At 43.6% G+C, this 19,870-nt stretch overlaps 1 long non-coding RNA gene across 1 annotated transcript; it reads right to left on the bottom strand.

The window, feature by feature from the left end:
- Positions 1-76: 76 nt before the first annotated feature.
- Positions 77-17,877, bottom strand: LOC105492571 (uncharacterized). Its single transcript, XR_011609707.1, has 5 exons — positions 17,564-17,877; positions 16,134-16,275; positions 5,615-5,705; positions 5,005-5,099; positions 77-3,882 (listed from the first exon to the last, which is right to left on the bottom strand). It is a non-coding gene; the product is annotated as an uncharacterized lncRNA (long non-coding RNA).
- Positions 17,878-19,870: the final 1,993 nt, after the last annotated feature.

Genomic DNA, 19,870 nt, shown 5'->3' with positions numbered 1-19,870 from the left:
GATAATGGCCTCCAGCTACATCCATATTCCTGCAAATGACATTACCTCATTCCTTTTTATGTATAGTATACTGTATAGTATTCCGTGATGTATATGTACAAAAGTTTCTTTATCCAGCCCACTGCTGATGAGCACCTGGGTTGATTCCATGTCTTTGCTACTGTGAATACTGCTGCAATAAACATACAAGATGTGCCTTTTGGTTGAACAATTTATTTTGAAAATTATATTTTTTAAAAGAGTAATGAAACAATTCAAATGTCTATCCACTGCTAAATGGATATAGCCATCAAAGTGGAATATTACTCAGCCATAAAAATCTGTATAGTAGTGATACATGTTACAACATAGATAAGCCTTGAAAACATTGTACTAAATGAAAGAAGCCAGACACAAATATGCATATGATTCTGTTTATAATTGACAAATGGGATTTGATTAAACTAAAGAGCTCCTGCACGGCAAAAGAAACTAACATCAGAGTGAACAAGCAACCTACAAAATGGGAGAAAATTTTTGCAATCTACCACCTGACAAAGGTCTAATAACCAGAACCTACAAGGAACCTAAACAAATTACAAGAAAAAAACAAACAACCCCACCAAAAAGTGAGCAAAGGGTATGAACAGACACTTCTCAAAAGAAGACATTTATGTGGCCAACAAATTATGAAAAACAGCTCATCATCACTGGTCGTTAGAGAAATGTAAATCAAAATCACAGTGAGATACCATCTCACGCCAGTTAGAATGGCGATCATTAATAAGTCTGGAAACAGTAGATGCTGGTGAGGCTGTGGAGAAATAGGAACACTTTTACACTGTTGGTGGGAGTGTAAATTAGTTCAACCACGTGGAAGACAATATGGCAATTCCTCAAGGATCTAGAACCAGAAATACCATTTGACCCAGCAATTCCATTACTGGGTATATACCCAAAGGATTAGAAATCCTTCTACTGTAAAGACACATGTACATGATGTTTATTGCAGGACTATTTACAATAGTAAAGACTTGGAACCAACTCAAACACCCATCAATGATAGACTGGATAAAGAAAATGTGCCACATATACACCATAGAAAGAATGAGCCATAAAAAAGAATGAGTTCATGTCCTTTGCAGGGACATGGATGAAGCTGGAAACCATCATCCTCAGCAAACTAACGCAGAAACAGAAAACCCAACACCGCATGTTCTCAGTCATAGTGGGAGTTGAACAATGAGAACACATGGACACAGGGAGGGGACAATCACACACCAGAACCTGTCAGGGGTGGAAAGCAAGGGGAGGGAGAGCATTAGAACAAATACCTAATGCATGTGGGGCTTAAAACCCAGATGACGGGGCTGATGGGTGCAGCCAACCACCATGGCACATATGTATACCTATGTAACAAACCTGCACATTCTGCACATGAATCCCAGAACTTAAAGTAAAATCAAATTTAAAAGTCCAGAATTGGCAAATCCATAGGGATAAATAGCTGTTACTGGTTGCTGAGGACTTGGTTGGGAGGGGAAATGGGGAATGACTGCTTAATTGCTAAAAGGTTTCTTTTTGGGATGACAAAAATGTTCTAGAATCAGATACTAGTGGCACTTGAACAACGTTATGAATGTACTAAAAGCCACTGAATTGCACCCTTTAAAATGGTTTAAATGGTGAATTTAATGTTATATGAATTTTACCCCAAAATAATTTTTAGTAGTCCTCAGGCATGACAGAGAAACAAAAGGCAAGACATTAACGTGAAGCCTGGAAGAGGGGGGAGTAGTGATTATTATACAAGTGCAAACCAGAGTTATAAGGAATGGGCTGCACTGATTCAGCCATGATTCCCAGAAGAGAGAGCAGACCAAGAAATCCAATCATTTAGGAGATCCCCATTTTCCACAAGATAAGAGCAAACAAGTTAGTGAAGAGCAGCACAGGTCTCCCAGAAGTGGGATACAAAGGACCCTGTTCTATGAATCTCTAAAGAGGAAGCTCTATTATGTGTGGGTCTTCCCAACATCCTTCAGCAAACACAGCAGCCAGTCTCACCCACATCTCTCAGTGCTGGCTGAAGGCAGAATGCCAAAGCACCGTTCACAACAGACATGCCCATTATCAAACATCCACATACTGTGGCATAGGTCCTTCGGTTTGTCTTTCAAGCCAGTGTCTCAAAGGATCTTTTCACCTTTATCTTCCCTGTATTTTTTAATACATGTCTGTATTGTATGTATCTTTTCAGCCACTTTGAATGCTGTATTAGTAGCACTGAGAATGCTTAGAAAATGCAAATTTCAGGACCTTATGATAAACTAAACGTAGATTCAAAGTATTTAAGCGTAGTGTCCATGAATATGCAGGTTAATAAACTCTCCAGTTGATTTTTAAGGACACTAAAGTTTGAGTAGCCCACTCTAGTTCCTGAGAACCCTGAAGAAGGCCACAATACACAGGCAGCCAGAACGAGCCGTGGTACATCTCCCTCCTCTTTCCCCCAACCCTTCTCTCCAGTCAGCCAAGGTCTCCAGTTCCTGTTTAGAGGTAGAATCATTTTAGGGGAAAACAGATGCATGTGGTCTTTTCCAAGATCACCTCTTGCCCCTTTCAGAGCCTCCTGCTTTGGGCCCGACACCCAAGGGGTCTCCAGAGCTCTGCCCTCAGAGGCAGGAGGATGTTGATAGGCTCATCTACCCTAAAGCATTAGGACTCCTTCTGAGTACTTTAACTGAGCAAGGAGGAGTCATCTCCTCACTCCCAGTCCAGCCCATCTACCCACAGAAGCAGCTGATTCTCGGCACAAAGTCCAGCCTCTCTCTCCCCAGCTGTGAGGTAAGCCTGGTCTGTGTTCACCACTCTGCGCTGGACAGCTCCAGCCAGAGGACCCCAGGGCACCTTAAACCCAACAGACCCAAACTGATCTATATCCCTCCATTACCTTTAAAGGCAGAATGGAGTGAATCTCAAGACTTCTTCAGGTAGGCATTCCTTCTGTTCTTTCATTTAGTCTGTGAAAGTGCTTCTTAAAAATTAGGGCAAAGGCTTATACGTGCAAAATCATATACAATTTACTTAGTGGACTTAAGGTATCTATTCAGGGTAATTTTGGCTCGGTTGTCTACCAACAAACTAAAGAAACTAACATACAAGTGATGTAACACCATACCTATTTCTGTATAGAGCATTTACCATTTCTGCAAAATTTCTGTTTGCAGCATTTACCACTCGTGACTAGGTTTTCCCACATTCCTAAATTCCGAATGCAAGCCAAGAGCCAATTTTTTTTTCTGGGATTAATCTGCTGCTCTTATCTGCCTATTTTTATATGGGATGTCTTTTTCTTATTGGTTTATAGGTGCTTTTTACATATTATGCATATTGGCCAGTTAATTGGCATATATGGTACAATTATTGTATCCTACTCTATTGATTTTTTTTTTTTTTTTTTGAGATGGTGTCTCACTCTGTCACCAGGCTAGAGTACAGTGACACAATCTCAGCTCACTGCAACCTCCACCTCCTGGGTTCAAGTGATTCTCCTGCCTCAACCTCCCGAGTAGCTGGGACTACAGGCACGCGCCACCACACCCAGCTAATTTTTTTGTATTTTTAGTAGAGATGGGGTTTCACCGTGTTGGCCAGGATGGTCTCAATCTCCTGACCTTGTGATCTGCCTGCCTCAGCCTCCGAAAGTGATAGGATTACAGGCATGAGCCACAGAACCTGGCCTGATTAATTTTTCATGTTGCTTGTACCACCTTTCACTATACCAACATTGTTGTTGTTTTCATCGTTGTTGTTAATGCTACAGACACTGTCCATCTTTTCATTCATGTGCTGCAACCTTCTACAACAGTGTTCGACATGTAGAACACTCTCAGTAGACACCTGTGGATTGAAATAAATGAATAAGCAAATCTGTGCTGATGACAGGGACAGGAGACAGGGAAATTCTGGGCAAAAGAGAGTGGTTTTCTGGTGAGGCCCCCACCTTCAAGCCAAAAAGCCTAATACCGGTGACCAAAGTGAGAACATACATCCCTATTTGCTTGTTTGAATGTTGCCTTTTCCAAAACCCATGGCCCACCGCGCCCCTGATCCTGTGCCCATAAAAACCCCAGGCTCAGTCAGCAGAGAGGAGAAGCGGCTGGATGTTGGAGACTACGGTTGGACATCAGAGAGAAGCAGCTTGACTTTAGAGAGACAACTTGATGGTATAGCTTTGAAGATGAGTCTGGCTGGGGTGGCCGGACTCCAGGGCAAGATTATCTTCCCACTTTGCCCCCTTTTCAGCTCCCCTTCCCACTGAGAGCCACTTTCATCAGCAATAAAATCCCCTGCATTTACCATCTCTAATTTGTTCGTGCAATCTCATTCCTCCTGGATACCAAACAAGAACTCAGGTGTCATGAGTGTGGGTGCAAAAGACTGTCACACTGAACCTCCACTGAGCTGTTAACACTTGAGCCATCTGTGGATGGCAAAGCTAAAAGGGCATTGTAACACTCCTTCTGGGGCTTCAGGGGTCACGGGCACCCATCCTAGATGCTGCTACAGGGCCCACACGGAGTTTTGCTCCTGCTGGCTCCCAGAAGCACTCACCCTGGCTCCTGCACGCACTCACCTGTGCGGCTCCTCCTACAAGGGGTGAAACACAGTGTGACCAAGAGAGTGGAGTCTACTTCTTCTGGCACCAAAGTAGCCAGCTAGTTCTAGCACCCATGCACTCCAGTGCCTGCCCATGAAGGGGTCAGGGAAATATCCTGCTTCCCTGATAGGAGATGTCTAAATATCACTAGGGAAATTTTCATGTTTGAAGTGAAAGTCTAGAGGAGGAAGACCTTGCTGGTACAACACTTAAGGCTGCTTTGAGATTTTTATTCTCATGAACTCATGGGCAGCTGCTGTCTACCTCCTCTTTTCACAAAGTCTCAGCCTCCAGCAAAGGTGCAAGCAAAAAGATGCCCACTGTCTGGCACAACTGCAGTCTTTTCTTGCTGAACCACTTACCATAGCTCCTTCAGCCACTAAGGAGCACAAATGAAATTGCTCAGGTGTCTTAGAAGTGGCAGCATGTCTTCCCTTCCTGCCAGGATCTTGGAAACCTAAAGAATTTGGTTGAAACCACACAAACAACACATACAATCGTTTTATTCCTTCCCCTCCTCTGGCCAGTCCCATTTTTCTAACCTGATTGGAAGCTTACTAAGGGAAATAAAGCCCACTACCTTTACACACCCACACCATGCTTAGTTTCCAAGGACTGCTCCAAGAGTATAGTGCTAAGAGCACAGCTTCCGGAGTTATGCAGACACACTTTCACACCCTGGCTCTGCTGCTCTCGAGCTATTTAATCTGGGCGTAACCTGGCTTCACTATGCCTTGCTTTCTTCATCTATAAACCCTATTTTACAGGATGGTTGAGAGGATTAACTAAGTAAATACATGTCTAGTGCTTATGGTCCTAGCTAAGAAAAAAACCCTCGAGACTTTCAGATAATCTGAATACACACTTGTTGTCTTGAGTCTGATCTAAAGGGAAGCCTTCAATGGTGGTGCAAGAGGATACTGTAAATTAAATCTTCCATTCTAAAAAGAGATATGGTAGCTGAACACACACTTATACCCTCAGGGCTAATCTGGCCATTGTCCTTTTTACTTGAAGAGGTTGTTGTCATAGATCCTATTTTCTGAGGCTCATTTCAGACCAACTGGAAAAAAAATAAATGATGTTAGGATTTAACCCAGGCTTAAACAGGAAGGCTGGCCAGACCCGGGGCCACCTGGTAAGTCGAGGGGGTGGGAGATCTGGCTCAGTCAACAGCTGTTCTAGGCACTCAGATGCTAGAACATCCTGGGTGCTCTCTGCTGCAGGCCTGGACTCGAGTCCTGTAGTTGTTTTTTGCAGTTGTTTCAGCCATTCCCCTGGGCTCCTTGCCCTCAAGGTTGTGGGTAGAGAAAAATCCAGGCCAGATTTTACCAGAGCCTTTTTCTCTCCTGGGTCAGAACAGGATTTTCTCGCAGTTTGATCCATTTTTCATTTAAAAATTGATATTCAACTTAACACAACGAAATCTCACTCCCCAGAGAATTAGAAAAATAAGCCACCCAAATCCTATTCAATAGGGTAAATATTGGGATAAGATAAACATCTGAGCTGCCTCAAAAAGACCATTGTATTCAAGCAAACTGCCATTTCCTTACCTTAAGGAAGGCTCTGAATTCAGAAAGCCTGAAGCTCTGAGGAAAGGACACAGCTATGGTAAAAGAAGGTTATTATTATAGTCACCTTTAGCCAGAGCGAACTAGTGACAGGTTCCAATTGGTTTACTCATCTATTTAGGAACCCTGCAGGGTTCAAATCTTTATCCCTATTTCACAAAGGCCCATCTCTCACTCCCTTTTCACCAAGACTTTGTGGCTGCCTCCTGCCCATGCCCAGTGGATGGACCAGGTCAAAGGAGCTGACACCATCTTCGTTCAATTGCCTTGACTTGTGTTAGGGCAAAGAAAATGATATCCTAAAGTATGGCACTTGGGCATGCTAAGTACTTTGAACTGAAGGAAATAGGAAAGCTTCAGAAGCAAGGACTCTCTGACCTTCTCCTGCCCTCCTATCTCTTACCCCTCTTTGTTTTCCCTGCCAAAGTGAGTCATAGAAATCAGAATCCCTCTTCCCTAAAGTGGCTCATAGAAACTAGAACCACTTTCTCCAAAAGCAAGCCATAAAAACCTAGAAAGGCCACCCTCTCTCTTCTCCCTTGAAGACCCTCATTTCAGAGGTTCCTGACTTATACGCCAGGGGAGGGACTGTTACAGAGAAAATCCAAGAAGAATCTGGACAGGCCCTGCTGGGTCACCGGCTTCATGACCATTAGATCGCACCCTTTTGTTCAATCACATTTCTATATGACTGTCCATTTTTCATGAAACCTAAACATAAAAACAGAGTTTTCCCTAGATTTTGGGGTCTGCATTTCTGAAGGTTCCCATGTCACATAACGTGTGATTAAATACATTTGTTATGCTTTTCTTTGTCAGCCTGTCTTTTGTTATGGTGGTGACCCTTAAGATGAGTGAGAAATCACACCTTTCTCCCCTACGCTTTGCAGCATGACCTTAGGCTCACAGTTCCTCCTTTAGCTTCATTCTCTGCATCTCTGTCTTTGTATTTGCTACCTTCTTTCTGGGATGATAAACTGGTCAACGGTAACAGTGCTGGCTGCATTTCACTGAGTAACTTCCAACATGGTTCTAAACCTTTTATATATATATATATATTTTGAGATGGAGTCTTGCTCTGTCGCCCAGGCTGGAGTACAGTGGCGCGATCTTGGCTCACTGCAACCTCCGCCTCCCGGGTTCAAGCGATCTCCTGCCTCAGCCTCCTGAGCAGCTGGGAGTACAGGTGTGTGCCACCACACCCAGCTAATTTTTGTACTTTTAGTAGAGAGGGCATTTTACCATATTGGCCAGGCTAGTCTCGAACTCCTGACCTCGTGATCCACCTGCCTCGGCCTTCCAAAGTGCTGGGATTACAAGCGTGAGTCACCACACCCGGCCTATATATAGTTTAATCCTATAAATTTGTTACTATTAGGTTGGTGCAAGAGTAATTGCAGTTTTTCATATTTAAAATAATAGCAAAGACCACAACTAATTTTGCACCAACCTAATACTGTTAACTACATTTTTACAGAGGCATAAGAAGTCCAGTAACTTACGTAACATACCAACTTTAAATCCCGTGTTTTTCATCAAAATCGAAGGCAGATAACAGACAGAAAGGGCTGGAGAGCAGTCTTGACTTTTTTAAGCCAAGGACTATATCCATGAACCCTCCTGCTGATGTTTTCCCAAAGGGCCTGTCCAGCTGGTGTTGATCAGTCCTTTGCTCCAGGCTGAAGGGTGAAAGTCTGGAACAAAGGACTTTGAAAGACTTGAGATGTTAAAAAAGGCCATTTGATCTCAGAAAGTCACTAGAATTCCAGAAATTTTCTTAGGGTGCAAAGAGTTGTCAAAAGAGAAAGAGGAAAGGGAAAGGGGGGGGAGGGTAGAGGAAAGGAAAGGGGAAAATGGAAAGGGGAAAGGAAAAAGGAAAGGAGAAAGGGAGGGAGGTAAGGAGAGAGGAAGGGAGGAAGGAAGGAAAGAAAAAGTCTTCTATTGGTTCTGGATAACATGAAGGTACTTCATGGAACCACCTGGGTGTTCAGAAACGCCAGCCAAAGGCATGGTCCCAAAGGGGCCACTGGGAAGAGGGCGCTTCTCTATGGAAAGTGAACTAAAGTACAGGGTAAGGAGGTGGAGAGAGAGGTCACAGTTTGATATTCTTGTTTTGGGGGTTGGGTGGTGGACTTTGTTTGCACTAGCTGTTGTGTTTTTTAAAGTGTCTCCTGAAGCTTGTGTTTTCAGATGACTATCTCCTGAGCAGTCAAGCAAATGGACAAACACATTAAGGCAAAAACAAACATTTACATAGGCAGGGAAGTCGTTTCTCCCAAGTACCCTAGTTCACAGGACCATATCCATTTAGGAATTAAAACAAGCCGACTTTTTTTTTTCTGAGGAGAGTGGATTCTTTCCAGAATTCCCATACTCTAGAAAGCAGGAGAGGAACAAACTTTAATGACAGTGTCCTTTCCTCCCTCCCCACAAATGACCCAATTCTCATGGGTAATGCACTTTTTACTGTTTGCAGCCTCATCATGATCCAGCAAATGAACCCCAACAATTAGCCTCTTCATTTCCATTAGACCATGTCCTTGAACTCCAGAAAGCTGCTATGGGAGCCAACCATATATATATATATATTTTTTTTTTTTTTTAATTAATCTAGCTGGACTCTGACCCATCATTAAAACTAGAAGATTAATCATTCCTTCCTTCTTCTTTTAAACCCATGCAACCCATGTAGACTGAAAATGACAGAAAGTTCAAGCTGATAGGCTTCTTAGGGATCACCCAGTACAGTGTTTTTGAAATGAACCATTAGGGGGTCAGAAAGTCAATATAATGAGTTATAACCAGCATTTTTTAAAAATAAGACAACACAGAGAATTTCATGTAGTACAAGTAAGTGTGGCTTCAGGAAACTTATGTTTCAATTATGTATATGGTTCTGAGAGTGGCAATGTAAAATTGTGGGCACTTCTTACTATGGGTCCTGGTCTAAAAAGTTTGAAAATGCTAGCTCCCTGGTCTTCCAGATGGGAAAAGTGAAGCCCCAAGAGAGGCAGTGACTTACCCAAGGTTCTGTTACAAATCAGCCCTTCTCCCCCCACTTCCTGGCATGCCAACACCCCTGGTTCCCTCCCATCGGTTAGTACACAAATCAGCATGCATCCAGTCCTGCCTGGTGTTGGGTCCATCAGCATTTAGCTCCTTTCAGACAGCAGACCCTCTAGAAGGCCCAATGATACCCCACCATTTTGTCACCCCACAGCACGGAGCACAGTGCAATGCACCTGGCAGATGTTGAATGTCCACCTGGTGAATCACTGAGGTGAGCAGAAGTGGTCTCAGGAAGAAGAAAAGCTAAAAAAAAAAAAAAAAAAAAAAAAAGAAGAAAGAAAAAGAAAAGAAAAGAAAAAGAAAGAAAGAAAAAAAAATGCCCAGAGTGAGAAAAGCTTTATAGAAAGGGCTGCCATGTTTTTGAGCTCCCAAATGCTAATGGCAATGACAACAATGGTTCCAAAGATGGCCGTCTACCAGCTTTTTATGTTCCCCCAGAAGCTGGGCTGAGTTCTATGTATGCAATGCTTCTTTCAGTCTGCACAACAAGCTGGTGGAACGCTACTGTCCCACGGCCTACTGAAGTTTAGAAACAAGGTCATTTAGCTAACCAGGATTCAATACCAAGTGCTATGGTTTGGTTGTGGTTTGCCCCCAGCAAAGCTCATGTTGAAATATATTTGCCAATGTGACAGTGTTGAGAAGTGGCGGACCTTTCAAAGGCATTTGGGTCATAAGGGATCTGCCCTAATGAAGGAATTAATGCAGTCTCAAGGAGTCGGGGAATGAGTGAGTTCTTGCTCTCTTGGGAATAGACTTGTTACCACACAAGTGGGTTGATATAAAGCAAGGCTACCTCTCCTGTTTCGTCTCTTTGCCTGTACCCATTTTCCTTTCCACTTTTTACCTATGAGGAACACAAGACCTTCACCAAATGGACTGCCCAGTCTTGAACATCCCAGCCTCTAGAATCATGAGCCAAATACACTTCTTTTCTTTATGAATTACCAGTCTCGGGTATTCTGTGGCAACACAAAATGGACTAAGACGGGAAATCCCAAGCAATCAGGCATCAGACTCAATGCTTTTAACCATTCCAACCCACACCTCCTCCTGACGAACCCCTCACAGAATGTTAACTGTTGCAACAATGATTAAGCACCTAATGAATCTGTTGAAAGACTGAATGAGCAGATGAAGGCAGAAGGGACGCACTCTGCCTTGCTAAGAAGCTGAAGGCTGAACAGAGAACTGCTATGGGAGAGCAGGTCTAGCCTGGAAGAACAAGCTAGCACATGATAAACATTCTTCAAAAGCAGGGCAGACGCTCCTGAAACAGACAGAATCCAAAGGATTCCCATCCTTCCTTCCATCCTCCTATTGTCACCCTTTGGGCCTCCAGTGCTGACAAAACCAAAGGCTACAGCCACGTCCTCAGTCTAGTGGCCTGGAGTGTGGGTTTGTAACCCAGTAAAGAAGTCTCATGAGGCTATTCCCTAAGCCAAAACCTTTCCAAAATTCCATTTAGAAAAATGACTTTATATGAGGTTGAGCTGGGGAAGAGAAAGCTAACTCAGCTTTTCATCAGCTAAGACTCCTGGGGCTGTCAAAGGCTGAGTGTCAAATTAAAACATACTGCAAAAATAAAGAAGAAACAGAAAGCCTGTCTCTGAGAGAGAGAACGTTTTCTTCTTATTCTTCACTGTCAAGGAGGCAAAGCTGGTTTGGTTATTCTTTTTTACTCCCCTTGAGAAATTCTCAATATGATTGGCAAGAAATCAGGAATAACAAGATAAAGTGGTGATGTAAATGCCAGTGGAAACAGTAGATCCTTTGTGATGACCTTGTCTAAGAAGTCTCAAAGTGGGAAGAAAAGCTGGGATCCGGGCTTTGATGCAGAGCCCTTGCATGTAAAATTTACAGTATCCTTCCTATCGGAAATGCTTAAATACTTTCCCTACAGGTATTTACAATCTGTCTCAACATTTGGCTGACTCCTGGCAATTTTCTGCTTTCATTCACATTAACTCCTTAAAGGAAAACTCCAGGGAAGCATTTTGAGTAGCACATTGAATTAAAACAAAGGATAAATTACCAAAGAAACATTGAAGGGTCTAGAATGCAATCATCATCTAAAAAAAAATCATTATTCTTCACAAATACAAAACAATGGCAAGACATTGACAGGGACCTAGAAAGCTGAGAAAACTAGTCCAGGCAAAACTGCATTTGAAACCACAATACTCCTCTCTTTAAAACTTCCAAAGCTCTGACATTCCATTGTCCTGTCTCCATTCCAATTTAGAACCTCTTTAATAATCACAATAGACACAATCCTTCCTGTGTCTGGCTTAATCTCTCCAATTGCAGTTTGAGTTTCCCGTGTCTGTGCTCAATAGAAAGAGAAACACTATTTACTTGCATCATAAAATTTCCCAAGGTTCTGGATGCTTGCCTGGAAGCAATCTCAAGACTCCTGTTTTATATTGTGAATTTTATTCCCTATACCAATATCCCGTGTCTGTTTTCACAGGAAAACATAGTTTTCAGCTATCATCGAGTTAAATGGACACACTAAGAAAATACACTGTGTTTATGTAGTCACTGAATGTATCCCCCAGCACACTGGCCCATGTTCCCCATGAAGAAGCCCAGCTCTGGATGAAGTCTCCATCCATTTGAATGCTTTCAGCTGCAAGTAACAGAATATCTCATTTACACTAATCTAAACAGTGAAGAAAATGTGTTGCTGCACATCAAAAATTCTGGAGATGAGTGGTGCAGGGTTTTTCAGTGCATCAAAAATGATGCCAAGGACCAGGCACTTGGCAGCTTTCCATTCTGCCAACTTCCTTGTGCCACGCATCCTCCCACAGGAACAAGATGGTCACTGTGGTTTAGGCATTCTGTATCAATGCAATAACATCTGGTTGAAGAAATTGGATGCTTCCTTTCATGAACCACACTTCAAAGGGGGAAGAAAACCTTTCCCAAAGTCCTCAAGGAAACTTTCCTTTAAAGTCCACTGGCCAGAATTAGAACACATACCATGCCTTAGTTGCAAGGGAGGCTAGAAAAATGGAAAATCTGATACTTTTAACTTCTAAAGAGGTGAACTCTGCCACCAAGAAGTGGATGGGATAGGGACCTCACAGCCTGCTGCTAGGCAGGCGACCGGAAGGATCTTCCACAAAGCCCCTCCGTCCCACAGGCTCAGTCCTTGTGACAGGGAGGAGGGAGAGCTAAATACAACCACTTTGAATGAGCAAGACTCTCGAGGGACCCAAGCAAGTAGCCCTAGGGACAGTGGCTTATTTGTGTAAAATTCTTTCACCTTCTTTTTCCGTCTCTTCTCTTTTTCGTTGTTTTAAATAAAAGTTATTGTGTATATTTGAGGTTATAGCACGATGTTATGGGACACATATTGACAGTAAAATGGGTACTACAATGAAGACATTTTACTTGTTACTTTTTTATGACAAGAGCAGCCCAAACCTACCTGTTTAATAAAAATTCCTAACACAGGCCGGGCACAGTGAGTCATGCCTGAAATCCCAGCATTTTGGGAGGCTGAGGCAGGTGGATCACCTGAGGTCAGGAGCTCAAGACCAGCCTGGCCAACACGGTGAAACCCCGTCTCTCCTAAAAATAAAAAATTAGCCGAGCCCCAGCTACTTGGGAGGCTGAGACAGGAGAATCACTTGAACCCGGGAGGAGGAGGTTTCAGTGAGCCGAGATCAACGCACCACTGCACTCCAGCCTGGGCAACAGAGCAAGACTCAGTCTCGGGGAAAAAAAAAGAAAATCCTAACACAATACAATTTTATTAACATTAGTTCTCTACTATCTCTACTATGCATCTGCTATTTTACATCCTTTGACTCGCACCTCCTCATTTCCTGTCTCCCTCTTTCAGTCCTTTCCTGCACACTACTTCTGTCTCCCCGTGTCTCTTCTCTACCTGGCACTAGGACCATGAGGTACTCCTGGAACAACTAGGATCCCCTCTTCTGCCATTGGATCGGGGCCCAGCTTCAATGGCACAGCCCTTGCTTCACATCAAGGTCACCAACTCAAATGCCTCCAGGTGCATATTTCTGTGCACACTTAAAAATGTTTTCCTACTATGGAGAAACAAAACACGATCCAAAAATACACAACAAATGACTCTTAACCTCAGTGATGGGGACTGACAGGGAATGTAGCTAACTGAAAAGTCACTATCCCTTCTAATAGGGACAATGTAGTTGCTCTCTAGAAATTCAGACACAGGAATGCCAGATAATCCTACTTTTCTTTTTTCTTTTTTTTTTTTTTTTTTTTTTTGAGATGGAGTTTCGCTCTCATCGCCCAGGCTGGAGTGTCATGGTGCGATCTCTGCTCATTGCAACCTCCGCCTCCCGGGTTCAAGTGATTCTCCTGCCTCAGCCTCCCAAGTAGCTGGAATTACAGGCATGTGCCACCAGGCCTGACTAATTTTTGTATTTTTAGTAGAGACAGGGTTTCACCATGTTGGCCAGGCTGGTCTCAAACTCCTAACCTCAGGTGATCCACCCATTTCGGCCTCCCAAAGTGCTGGGATTACAGGTGTGAGCCACCGAGCCTTGCCGGATAATCCTATTTTTCTACAGAAGTTATAATTCTTGATTTTTTTTTCCAAAAAATAAGTTTAAATGTTGGCTCAGTTTTTTTTAATGTGTAAGTCAAACACAATGTGCACCGCTCTGCTTCAAAGTATCCCCCACCATGTCCCCGTCAAAGCGTATGCCTCTCCCTAGTGGACTTGCTAGGTCTAGCAGGGCCATCTCTTCACGTCATGGCTTTTCTTGACAACTCTCCCTCATCGTGACCTAGTTCTTCATCCTGGGATAATTTTAGTCCATATTATTATTTCTGGCCACCTAAGGCCTCTCAAAACTTTGACATCCTTATTGACATCACATCAGGCCTCTTGACCCTATAGTCCCTGGATCATGGCCTCATTTCACATTAGTATTTCTGGTCTGTTTTCCTGCTAAGCAGCCACCCAACCTCTCTTTCCTAATAGCATCTTTCCACTTTGTCACCATGGTGACAGCTCTTCACCGTCACCAAGACATCTCTAGACTTGACCCCTCTGCCTTCCGTGTGTGCAGCTATTGGCAATGCAGATAGCAGGAGCACTCTCTTCTCTGTACTCCTGTAACCATCCTCCTGGTTTAAAGACCAGGCCCTAGTCCTGGACCCCCTTGCCTGGCTCTATGCTGTCTGGTCCTGATCCTGGGCTGGAGACATTGTTGGACGTCACTGACACTGTGGACTTGGCCCACTATTAATTCATGGCTTCTCACTTCCACTGAGCCCTTGCCACCTCTTGCTAGTACTACCATCCCACAATGGCTCCTCCAAATATTGGACCCTCTCCTAATCCCCAGGCCACCCAGAGTCTGCCACCGTCAGTGAACAATGAGGCTGAAGATGCAAGTGATGTGCAGAGGATTGTCTACTCACAGCCTGCATGTACACTCTGCAGTGTCCTATTTAATCGGCTCTTCAAATAAGACGTTATCATCCCCATGTATAGATATGGAAACTGACAGTCATTGGAAATACACTAATTGCTCACAATCAAATGGAAGTGTCTGAAGCAAGGAGTACATCAATGGTGACTGGTGCCAAAGCCTCACCTTTTCCTTCTTACCTGCTGAACTGGCTTGGCCAATGTCCTTCTCCCCTTTCTAGACTCTCTCTCTCTGTCCCCCACCCACATTCTTTCTCCCTTCCCCTGAATCTCAGAGGAAAATTGATTTCTCCTTTCTGGGGCTAACAGCCATACTATGCCCATCATTGCTTCATCTGTGTTCCCCTCCCATGTTCTCTTGGTTCTTGATTCTTCCATTTCTACCTCTCTACTCAACACTTCCCTGAGCCTCTTCCCACTGACTGCTTTCGCTCCACCCACGGTCAAGAACCGAGATCCCTGTGCTGGAAAACCTTCACATTCTCCTCTCTACTACCCATTTATGTTTCCTCTGCTTTCATCATCATCTACCAGGTAGTCCCTAAACCGATTCAAGCTAAGGTGTGAATGGATGATATCCCTTCTAAAAACTACATTTGTTCTATGAAAGCCTTTGGAACTTTACCTACAGAAAGAACAAGTTTAGGAGAAGAAAAGTTCAGGAACGTGAATTTAAGTTGGTTGATAACAGATTAAATGGATGGGGCCCTCACGTCTCTCGTATTATGGAGAGAGCGGGGGATCCCCGGCTGGATCTCACACACAAAGGACTCGTTCCAGTTTCTTTCCAGACATGCTGCAGACATTGATCCTCACAACCCATTTGAGGCAGGTATTATGGGCCCTGCCTTGCAGTTTAGGAAACTAAGGTCCAGAGAGGTTAAGAATCTTGCCCAGAGTCACAAAGCGAAGTAGTAACAGAAACTGCGATTTAAACCAAGCCGCCTGATTCCACAGGCCCAATCTTTTCATAAAGCGACACAATGTCATTGGGAAGGTCAAGGTCCTAGGACTGTAAGTGCTAAACCAGACCCACAAGACAAAGCACTAAAACCCACACCCACCGCTTCTGAGTTCTACAAGTCACCGCTAGCCCCCTGCCTCCCCACACTACCCTCAGGACACAAATGGCTGACGTTAAAGGGCATAGTGGAGCTCGTGGTCTCCTTGGATTTCCATCTCATTCCCAGATGCAAACCCTTCCAGGTAGTACCTCAATCTTTAATTACCAGAAGCTGGAAAGACCCAGGAGGCAGTGGCCCGAGAAGGCCATGGCTAGTGTGATTCAATCTGGGAGAAGACAGAGGCCTTACAGGTTGTGCAGGCCATAGAGACCCAGGTGAAATGTTTGTTCTGAGGTATTAGTAGGACATATTTTAACACGGGCCTAGCTTCTTAAAAATCCTACCTGTCCAAGGGCTGACAAGTGACCCCAGGGTTCATTTAGCCCCTGTGCTGATTAGGATTATCTGGCATTGGTCCAAAATGCACTGAGGGACCATTTTTTTAATGACCAGGTAGCAATTTAGCAGAACCAGCTTTTGCAGAACCTGAAAAACACAGAAAGTCAAAAATGTTCTTAGCATCAGTACTTATGTTTTCATACTAAAAGCAGAAGCAGATCAGACAAGATGTTAGAGCAAGGTTCCTATTGCGAGTCTCTACAGATAACATCTTCAGATAAGACTAAGAAACCCAGGACGCAATCACTGAAATAATTGTTGCTACAAAGCCCCGGGGCTGTTAAGAAAAGAAGAAGGAAGAAAAGACTCTCGGCTGTACCAGCAAACTTTCAAGGCTCGCCTGCTGCAGGGTCTTCCAGCCGCAGATTCAGAGCTCCTTGCACAATGAGCTTTGTGTGAAGCTCATTGTTAAACAGGGCAGCTACTCCAGCAAGGGAACCACTGTCGGAATTCCAGCTTCCAGTGAAAGGGTTATCAGCAGCTATTGTTTTAATGTTTCTCAATTTGCGCTGTTTAGGGGAGGAAACGGTCCTCTCCTTTATGGCACCAATTCATTAAAACATATTGTCCTCCTTCCCCGGGATCCGGAATAATTTGCCATTTCTGAAATGTCCTCTCTTCCTCCAATCTGTGCAAATACTAAGTTATACATTTGAAGTTCGTGACCCCTTTTTCCTCTTTATGTTCCCAGCTCTCCCTCTCCCACAATTTGCTGAGTTGTAGGGCAGGAAAAACCCCTGTGAAGCACCGTCTGGGAGGATCCAGGCATGCCTATCTTCCCCTCCCAAACAAACGGAGTCTCACTGTTAGAATAAAGAACAGCCCATCCTGCACCACCCCCTTCCCCCGCTTCCACAATCCTGCTCTTCTCTATCGCCTTATTAAGGAAACAATGAGGCGAATACACCAGGATATTCTGGCGCGGACAGTGATCTCTAGCAATAAATTACTTCCTCACTTAGTGGCTTTTATGGGTCAGGGAAACCATATGGCCCATGCAGCTAACTGTAGGTCAAACCCAGCAAATACGATGTTCATACATCTCACCCCGATCATATTAAAAGACTGTGGGGGAGTGCCCAATACTAAAGTTTTTCAGCCCCCCACACCCCAAATGCATGCAATTGACTCTCAGTGACCAAGCTTCTTCCCTTCCTCGCTTAGTTGTCATCCCTATTGTCCCCACTTCTCAGCGCTTGGCTTGTCCTATCTGGTTCTCCCTCTACCAGCATCTTTCAGGCACAGCCTGCTGCAGGGAATATTCCTTATGGATTTGTTGCCCTGACTGAGGTACTTCTCCACGTCTTTATCTTGCCTTCTCCTCATCTTGGTGACAGGAATGGCACAGCATATGTTTCCTCGTGCACAAACTTACCAAATTAGGCAGGGAGAGCCTGGCCCAGTTTACTTAGCCCCCACTCCCGCTCTTTCACTGTGGGGGCCTCAGGGCCACCCCTTTGTGACACAACATTGACTAGGACGTTGCTTCTCAGACCACTGCTACTTTGAGGGTTCTGAAGCTGTGCTTCTCAAACTGGGGTTACAGATCCTCAGTCAGCAGCAGCAAGAGGCAGGAGGGATCGGGAGGTGCATGAAGCCACAAGATAAATCAGCCATTTCTAAGGAAGTGTCAGTTGGAAGAAGAGGAATAGAAGAAATGTAACCAGTAGGTAAATTAAAACATCTTTGGCCAGGCATGGTGGCTCAAGCCTGTAATCCCAGCACTTTGGGAAGCCGAGGTGGGCGGATCACTGAGGTCAGGAGTTCGAGACCAGCCTGACCAACATGGTGAAACCACATCTCTACTAAAAATACAAAATTAGCAGGACGTGGTGGCACATGCCTGTAATCCCAGCTACTTGGGAGGCTGAGGCAGGAGAATAGCTTGAACTCAGGAGGCTGAGGTTGCAATGAGCGAAGATCACCCCATTGCACTCCAGCCTGGGCAACAAGAGCAAAACTCTGTCTCAAAGGAAAAAAAAAAAAATCTTCACGGTCAGGTGCAGTGGCTCACACCTGTGATTCCCAGCACTTTAGGAGGCCAAAGCAGGAGGATCCTTTGAGCCCAGGGATTTGAGAATAGCCTGGGCAACATAGTGAGACTTCATCTCTACTAAAAATAAAAAGTAAAAATTGAAAATATTAACCAGGCATGGTGGTGCACACCTGTCGTCCCAGCTACTGGGGTGGCTGGGGTGGGGGGATCGCTTAAGCCTGGGAGACGGAGGTTGCAGTGAGCCGTGCACTCCAGCCTGTGTGACAGAGCAAGACCCTGTCTCAAAAAATAAATAAAATAAAAACATCTTTGTGTTAAAATAGGTCTGAATTTACCATAGACTGGAATGCAAAAATTTGTGTAAGTTTACACAAACCAATTTTTCATTTGTAGAAGGCCACAGTAGGTCATTACTCTCCCCCAACTCCCACCTTCGAGATGAGTTTCCCTCTTCTGTTCCCAGAAGTACGTTGATGGAAAGTGTGAGTACTGGGCTAGGCGGTGATTCTCCATGCTATTTACAAAGATAATAACAGTTATTACTATTTCCTCTGAGGTGATTTTTCTCAAGCAATGTTATTATCACATTTTAGGGGATAAATTAATAATAATAATTAAGAACACGCTATGTGCCTTTTCAAGGAAGGGATTATTATTCCATTTTACATTTTACAGATGAGTAAATTGAGACTCAAGAAAAGTTAAGTAATTTCCCTAAAGTCTTTAGTCAGTAAGTGGAAGAAGCAGAATATGAACTATTTCTATCTGATCCCCAAGACTACTTTTTGTTGCAGTAGGGAAAACACACACACACACATACACACACACACACAGAGTCAAAAATAAAAAATAAAAATAAATAAAAGGAGTCTTGGATATCCGGTAAGTAAACTGCAATCTAGGTTGGGCATGGTGGCTCACACCTATAATCCCAGCACTTTGGGAAGCTGATATAGAGGACTGCTTGAGCCTAAGACGTCGAGGTTGCAGTGAACTATGATCACACCACTGCACTCCAGCCTGACAGAAAGAGTCTCTCTAAAAAATATAAAAACTATAATCTACTACTTATTGGGCACCTACCACGCCCATTATTATTATGAATTATTGTAAACTCTTGGTAGATCTCATTTAATCACAACCACCTTGGGAAGAATGTACTCATATTATAGCCACTTTACTGATAAGAAAACTAAGTGAGAGTTACATTTCACAAGGCAAGGAACCATATCGGTCTTGTTCACTGTTTTATTGTTGCCTTGCCCTAGCATGTAGTAGGCAATAATTCAGCAAATCATTTGTATGTTATAATCACATAATATCTAATTTAATATCAATAAGGCCAATGTGGGACAGGTCCACCATAATGAATCTTGTTGATAATTTCACCCCTAGTATCTAACATAGTTTTGGCACATAGTATACATTAGTTGAATAAACTAATCTTATATTTGCATAGTATTTAATTCACTATTAATACATTTACTATGTGGTGTTAACCTGCTTAGTATTAGGCATATGTATAAGTTGATATATTACTCAGGACTCTTTGGGTTGCAAATTACAGAAATTAAGCTTAAACTAGCTCAAGATAAAAGAAAAAAAGGATGAAGGAAGGAAAGAAGGAAGAAATTGGCGCACATGACTAGAAAGTCCAGAGGTAGACTGCCAGTAGGGCTGTATCCC

This window comes from Macaca nemestrina, chromosome 11 (assembly GCF_043159975.1).
Source record: "Macaca nemestrina isolate mMacNem1 chromosome 11, mMacNem.hap1, whole genome shotgun sequence".
NCBI lineage: Eukaryota > Metazoa > Chordata > Mammalia > Primates > Cercopithecidae > Macaca > Macaca nemestrina.
The sequence above is the reverse complement of the archived record's forward strand: the minus strand, read 5'-3'. Positions and strand labels throughout refer to the sequence as shown.